Below are 8082 nucleotides of genomic sequence, written 5' to 3' on the forward strand. Positions count from 1 at the left end.
TTAAGCCACAGCACGCACCGATCCTGCCCGTCTCGACGCATGCCTGCCTCGACAGGACATTCTGCAACGGATGCTTGCGATCACCGACCGACCAGGCGCCTCAGCTCCCGGGCCCAATTGTGCCTTCATCTCGAGTGAGGGAAAAACGTAGCGAATCGGCGAAGGACGAACGAAAGCAATCCAGGGACGGTTGATGGCAGCGCAGACGAACAAGTAAAAAAACAAAGAACTACACCAAACTATATCCCAAAACCCATCCCAAGACATGACACGTTGCCATCGTAGAAGAAGCAAGAGGGGGCAAAGAGGTTAAGAAAAGAGGCAGCAGCAGCAGCAGCAGCAGCAAAAAATAAACCAGCCGCGTATGCTCAACACTCGCACATAACGAGAGCCGGAGGCACCACCGAACCTCCGGGCGCGAAGGAGCAGACGAATGCGAGAGGACGAAAAAATGCAATAATCTAAACAAATATTCATTCCCTCGTTAACATAAGACGATCGCGGTGGCTCCAGTGCGTGATGGCCCTGGCGGCCCTCGGTCGAGATCCTGTCTGGCGTCGACACGACCACTACTACGACAGTCAACCGCTCAGACCGCTCGGAACGACCACTAGCTCTCTGGTGGCGCATGCATGTTGGCTCCTACGAAACAGAAGAAACACGACGAACCCCGCGACTGGATTCCTTTGCTGCGTGCGCTGCTGCTGCTGTTGCTGCTGTTGCTGCGGTCGTTCCAAAACCCTCAATTTCGGCACTAAGTTTTCTCTCTCTCTCTCCTGCTCTTGCTCTTTCAAATGATCATCTCACGACAGTATTTTTGAAAAGAAGATTTTAATTGTATTTCCGAATCAATTAACTGCCACTCAACCGACCCTGACCGTGGAGAGCTGACAACGGTAACATCAACAAAAAAGAACGCCTTACATAATGGAAAAATTTATTGTTCAATCAAACGATTCCGAGGATTGGGTTTGCATAAATCGGTTTTCCATAGAATCCCGGCACCACAAAACATCGCCACATTTTGCTCATTGATTTACGACCCATCCCAGAATTGGGAGAGTCATCATCGCAAAAAAAGCAGATCGTTAAATATGACTGTATAAAATGGACGGGCCGTCGTCTTTTTTTTTACTTTCTGGCACCCTTCCATCCTATCTCAACTCCCCTAGCACATGTCGCTGGATGCGGGGTGGGTAAAAATATTCAATTTATTTGCTTCTCGCATTGTATCAACAACTCAATATGATATCACCCATCTGTATGGCGCGGGATGGAAATAATCACACGGGCTGGAGCAAAACGATGGACCGAAGTGTGTCAAAACGGTTCGATTCGTTCGCACAATGACCTTCAGCATTATTATCATATTTCCCACCGCAAGGTATACGCGAATTTTTAATTTGTTTCCCCTCTGTTTCCGATCATCTCGATCAGAGGAAAACAATAATTGCGGAAAAAGGTTCACAACATAGCTAATAAAACTTCACGAATCCTACCACCAACGAGGAACCCCATCATCCGCAGCAGCAAGGACGATTGACCTGCGCAATAAGGCTGGCTCTTTTTTCGGCTTTTGACAGTAAATCTTGTAATTTAACGCGCGTATGTTTTTCAATCCGCTCCTTCCGCTAAACCGCTTTGGCAGTGGGTCCCTCCTGTGCCCGCGCTGGCACGAGAATCCATTTCTTGCCCCCTTTTATGGAGCTTCTCGCTCACTCCCATTCGTTCTTTCGGTCTCTCTCTCTCTCTGTCTCCATCTCTTTCTCTATCTCTTCCTCAACGCATATCCCGAAGCATCCGGCGAGGTACGACGGGCAACAGTGCGAAGAAGAGGAACAGTTTCCACCCACTTCCGCCAAACACCGTGCTGGTTCCTTTCCCTTTCCGACCCTGGTATGCTTGCACAATCTCGCCCGGGCTTCTTCATGCCGATGCCATTGCGGCTGTGATTTGTTTACATATTTTGCTTCCATGTATAATAAAACTCGCACAATCCTTTTCTTTATGATTTTTCATCCCCGATTTCATATATCTTCCGTTGCCGCTCGTTCCCGTTGTATTGCGAGCAAAGGGATGCTGCGATACGGGGTACGGTTGCACTGCCTTCTCTGTTGCTGCTGCTGCTGCTGTGGTGTTGCTGGACCGTTTCGGCCGTTTTTCCATTAAATATTATTTTATTCCCCTCCACACTACCGCACGATCCCCGCGGCGCATCCACCATTGTGCGCCGGATCCGTGACGGGTTCCGTGCCCGTACCCGAACCCGTTGAAAGAAATCAACGAAAGCGAACAACGAAATATCTACATCCCCGAACAGCAACGCCCGGAACCGTCGTCATTCAAATTTGGTCGTTCCCCGAATCGGGCAAAGGGCGAAACGAAACGCTGCCCACGGCGGCGGTGTCCTTCCTGCGTGGTACGGAGGTGGGATCCTACCCGGTGCTTTAATGCTTGTTGCCCAATATCGCGCGCGCGCACACACGGATAGTGAGAAAACATATTTTACTAACACGCACCATCCGCGGTCGGCGCGGGGGCAGTAGCAGCTCCACCACACAAACCTGCAGTAAGAGGTAGGGAGTCCGGCGAGCAAACAAAAACATTACAGACACTGGCAACATAAATAGAGATTTTGTGTGTGTGCGCGCGAGTTGGTATGAAAACGAGACAACACACGCACCAAAATCACGCTGAGAGGCAGGCATACGTTTTGGGGAGAAGGTGGGAATCGCAGCAAAAGTGTTGTTGTTATACATTGGCTTCGGTGCAGCACAGCCACTAGCTGGAATTGCTGGCTGCATGCTGATTCGGGCACCGGTAGGAATTGATCCGAAAAATGTTTTCGTGCTCGTTCGACAGCGGTATCGCTGTTGGGTTAAAATCCAGCAAACCCAACGCCTAAACACCCGGACAAACGGACTGCCACTGCCCAAAACCAGCCGGCCCTGCAACATGGCGTCCGGTCGGTCGGATAAGCGGGGACACGGGAGATCTGGTCGACAATCGATAATGATGTTGCAATTATCTGATCCCGTCCTGCAGTGCGCTGGACAGGTACGCAGGGCAGCAGTGCATCCTTTCGAAAAGGTTGAAGTATTTACAACGACATCGTGGCCGTGGCGACCCCTTGCAAATGGACAGTGCCGGGAGCGTGTGGTGCAGCCCAGACCCGTCCCGGAGAAAGGAGCTCGGCAGTAAATATTTGCCTTTAAAATGCAACCATACACATACCTGCGGCTAGACCCGAGGGACCACACAGGCGATGGGCTAGTCCTTGGAAAGAAGGGAACGAATAGACCGGAATGGGCAACCAATCGCCCAGCACACAGCGCACTACAGTGCAGTAGGTCAGTCGTATGCGATGGGTTGTGCAGCAGAAGGATGTTGTTTTTTTGTACTCTTTCCTTCCACCGGATGTGCTTTGTAATTGTTTTTATTGGACAAGAAGGCTAACAAACCTAATGTAAACCGTGTTTTTTTAAATATCACCAAAGCTCAAGCTCAACGTCACGCTAGATACTGGATGACATGTTTAGTGTATGATGTTCGTGACTACATCCTCCATCGGTACACTAAAACTGCTAGCTAGAACACACATACGTTTTTGCTGTGCAGTGTGTAACATTCCGACAGCACAGGCCCAGGTCCAGACCCAGGCACAGCACCTTACCGGTACACACCGAGACTAGATTGAAGCCGATTGTGGCAGACGGGAAAGATTGACACGTAATTCTTCCAGTGCGTCATTGTCCTGATCGATTTCCCACCGGGCTCAGCGGTCAGGTATGTGAACGGTGCTCGCTTTGCCAGGTCGAACGAACGCAAGGCCAGATTGCTTAATTTTTGAGCACCGAGAATCGCACTTTTTGCACTGTTTTGATCCCACGCACATCCCACGCGCTGCATTGTGCGAAGGTGATGGTGTTTGGTGCCGTCCCGCAGCGTCCGTAGTGTGTTCTGTTCCTTCTCTGTGTGGCAGGACATTTGTTTCGGAGAAAATCACACATCGTCCAGCCTGACACAAAGAGGACCGAGGCCGGAGGAGCACATGATGTGAGATGTGTTTTGTGCAAGGCCTTTCCTAAGGCTCGTTTTGTTCAACACAAAGCTCTCTCACACACACACAAACAAAATCCATTGCCAACGTTACTTGGCCCTTTTCCCATGGCGTTCGGTGCTGGTCTTTTGGAACTGGAAGGAGCGAAAACCGTTCCATGGTTCCAAGCACGGTACGGGCACGGGAAAAGCGCATTGTCGCCAGTTTCGGTCGTAACAAACCAACCTTTTTTGTTAGACACTGGGATAAAACATATAATAAACGACCGTCCCTTTCGTTGCACGTGCATTGTGGCTTCGTAAACATTTTGATGGTTTGATCGTTCCATCAATCTCGAACACTAACTACCTTTCCCTCCCACTAATCACGCAAGCTTTGGTGCCTCTGTGTGATGATTTCTTTCGCAAACTGCTTCAAACTAACTTCCAGGCAGGCAATATATGGGACAGAAAGACCGCTGCGAGGCGGCGCACAGCTGGAGCCGAGTGTACCTCGAAACGGGATCCACCACCAATGATTGAAACACAAATTATGTTGATGCATTTAGCGTATGCAATAAAACAAAGCAATGATCTATGCTGTGTGGATACTGTGCTCTTTGATCCGAGAACAAAGTCTACCGTTCAGAGCAAACAGCTTATGCGGCCCAGCTTAGAGTCGCCCGATAGCGATCGGCACAAAGCATGGCAGGGAAGTACGAAACAAAACACGAACAAAATGCTTCCAACTTGATCATGATCGTTGGCAGAGAAAATAGTTCACGATCCCCAACCGTTTTACCGACTGGCAGGGACTCACTGTACGAAACCTGCACGAAAACGGCACAAGAAGCTTGTGAAGGAGAGGGACAGAGGGGCGGCGAAGAGGGCGGTTGGCCTGAAAGAAAGCAGCAGGCAAAGGGATGTTTGTGGCAGGGCACACGAGCAGTAGGGGCCAGAGGAGCATCTTTTGCACGACGCGAGAACAAAAAGAAAAGAAATTATTCATAAAATTTAAATTGATGGAAGTAATCGAGGAAAAGGCGAAAGATGAAACCCCCGAGATAAAGGAGCATCGTTAGGCGGATGAAGTGAACCGGAGCTGCCTGGAGTTTGCCGAGGGAGGAGATTGAACGATCGAATGACAGATGAGGCTTACACAGACCCGGCGGAGTGATGGCTGATAAACGGCACGGTGGATTGGCCCCCGGTCGGGCGGAAGGGCGGTTTGGGGCCGAACGGACAAAATAAAATGGTGAAACACATCTCTCACTTGCCAGTTGCCACACCGTGGCTGTACTGTCGATTGTCGTTTATATTCATGCGCGCACATCAAACAATCACAACCATGGTTATCCTTGCCTACTCTAGACGCGCTAATCGCGAGCGAGCGAGAGCAAAAACGTACCCCGGGAGCGAGACAAAGCAACAAACGCTGCGTACTGCCTGCTAGGGTCGTTTTAGGCGAGCATTATGAGCGAGCTCTCCACCGTAGCGAAGGAATTTGGATTATGCACCGTGTCACCTGCATCACTTTCGTTGCACTCACTGTCAGCACTGCAGAGCGCACCTCTCGCCGCTTTGCATACGGGCAATTGATGTGCATAATGTGCGCCCATTTATACGCACCGCATGAAGGCGTCATAAATGAACACACAGACAAGCACTTCTTGGTGCTGCTTTTTACCCTCCTTTGCCACCACAGCCAGGTGTAACTTACTTTAAATGCTGTACACATTCACCTGAAAATAGACACGCACAGAAAAAAAAAACCAATCGCACGTATCACAACGCGTGCTTCCTTCTACCACCGGCTGGTGCTTCCTGCAATGAATTGGTCTCTACTATGCAAGAAAAGAAGTTATATTGAACACGTTTTAGTGAAAAAGTGCTTCTTCTCGATTTTGTCAAAACCAAACTCTGAACAACCCAGACACCCCGAACAAGCACCGAAGCCTGAGAATAGCCCGCGTTACCAACATTACTCACTTTCAGCGAACGAATTACCCGTGAGTCAACGAACTTCCCACCTTGAGCGCTCAAAATTAATTCTTGGGCGTTTTCTAACCTTCATCCCACACAAAACTTCTCAGCTTCAAACATAAAAAACAACACTCCCTCCAATCTTGCATTCATCAAATGTAATGTTCCCCATGCTCTCCACACCTCACTGTCCGCTTCACCACCCCTACCACACGGTAAGCCCATCAATTGGGAATTATGAAAATCATGGAATAATTACTCTAATAGCACTGGAAATCAATTTGTTTTTCTCTTGTCTTGCTCACCGATTCTGCCAGTGTGTCGCTCGCACTACGCACTGCTCTGCACACCAACCAGAATCCAAACATACTTTTTTTCCCCACCACCACCCAAAGGCAGAACGTGTATGATTACATTGTTGTTTGGGGCTATTTAAATTCATTCAACTTAATTATCCTGACCATTTTAAAATATATAGCTTTCCTCGTGTTTCATCCGTCGCCCTGAAGCTTCGCTTTTATTTCGTGCAACATTTTAACCCCCCTCGACAACCATTCGGACTCGACAACCAACGATGGATTGGCAATGTTTTAGTGCAGCATGAAGAGAACACTGCTCGTCAAAGGAAACTACAACTCATCGGAACCAAACCAACAATGGCGACAACCCGGTGCTGGCATGGCCCTGAATGGCGAGTTGCAGTTCTACCATCTCCGCAAAGAGTGCCAAATTGCAATCATACTTCCTGTGCACCGTCGTTTTGGCTAGACGGTCACGTGTTCCCTTTGATTCGAGGATGCTCGAGGGGATGCTCGTTTTCTCGAACGTTTCTAAAACGGGCATATCTGGCATGACGAATTCGAGGAGCCAAGAGGTAGTACTGGTGGTGATACGGTAAAACTGAAAATAATTCTCAATAGCGGATGAAACGGCATTACAATGCAACTGCAATACCGTCCGCATTAACCCGAGAAGCGATACTTATTCGTCCTGCATTCTTGGGACAACGCTTCCTGTTTCGTGCTTTTTTTTCAAGTCTGGCTGATGTGTGTGTGTGTGTGTTAGTGCTTTTTTGTACAGTTTCTTTCTCCTGCAGGGTAAAACCTTTTTTCTCACTCATTTCCTTTCCTTTCTTGGTTTCGGGGGCTGGTGCCAAATTTGGTCGACCGAAAACCGGCGCAAGATACTCCGTGCCACGGCCCGTCCGCCTGCCAGCCTGTCCATGGGCGTATATAAATAGGGCAAAACAAAATATAACCCTGTCGCCGTTAAGTAATTTAATGATGACAACGATGGCTGGTGAAAACAATAACAGCACCAAAACAAGCTACATAAAAGAACACGCAGTCCGGAGCGGCGGACGATCGAGAGGCAGCGCAAACAAAAACATACAATCGTTATTATCACAGGCGTGTGCGGCGGAGGAAGCAGCACCGCACAACGGAACGCATCGACTGCAACGGACGCGTTCAGCGTCCAAATCGAACCTGTTTGCGAATGCGATGGCGATTCGAGAATGGAACCGTACCACGGGCCCACCACTGTATACCGGCCCAGGGCCCGTGCATTCTGGCGCAGCACGGCAGACAGATCTCAGCAGCCGAAGTAACCGAAAATTGGCAATCGCTGGAAAGATGTCGCCACACGAACCAACAACAACCGCGCGCTTGTAGCGTTGAAACTTGCGAGATTTACAAGAAATCTTCGAATCGAAAATCAACTTCAACCGGAGAGAAAGACAAAAAACAGCGAGCACATCGGAATACAATTCGTGTAAAAGCGTGCATTTCGAAGATGTTTTTTTTTTCGCGCTATTCTCCAAAACGGTAGTCCCAATATACGCAAGGCAAAGATCTACCTCAACCATCCCTAAGCGATCGGCCGCGAACGACTTGCCGGAGAGCAAACGTAACGTTGTCGGGATGTGGTTACGAATGCACTTGAATGAGTAAAAAAGTACAGCTCATGGAAGAGCAAAACAGTGTACAAACAGAACAAAAAATACACTGACGTTGCTACGTACCTACAGTAAAAACCATTCCGGACATGCAGAGACTGTCG

Source organism: Anopheles arabiensis, chromosome 3, assembly GCF_016920715.1.
Source record: "Anopheles arabiensis isolate DONGOLA chromosome 3, AaraD3, whole genome shotgun sequence".
Classification (NCBI taxonomy): Eukaryota; Metazoa; Arthropoda; class Insecta; order Diptera; family Culicidae; genus Anopheles; species Anopheles arabiensis.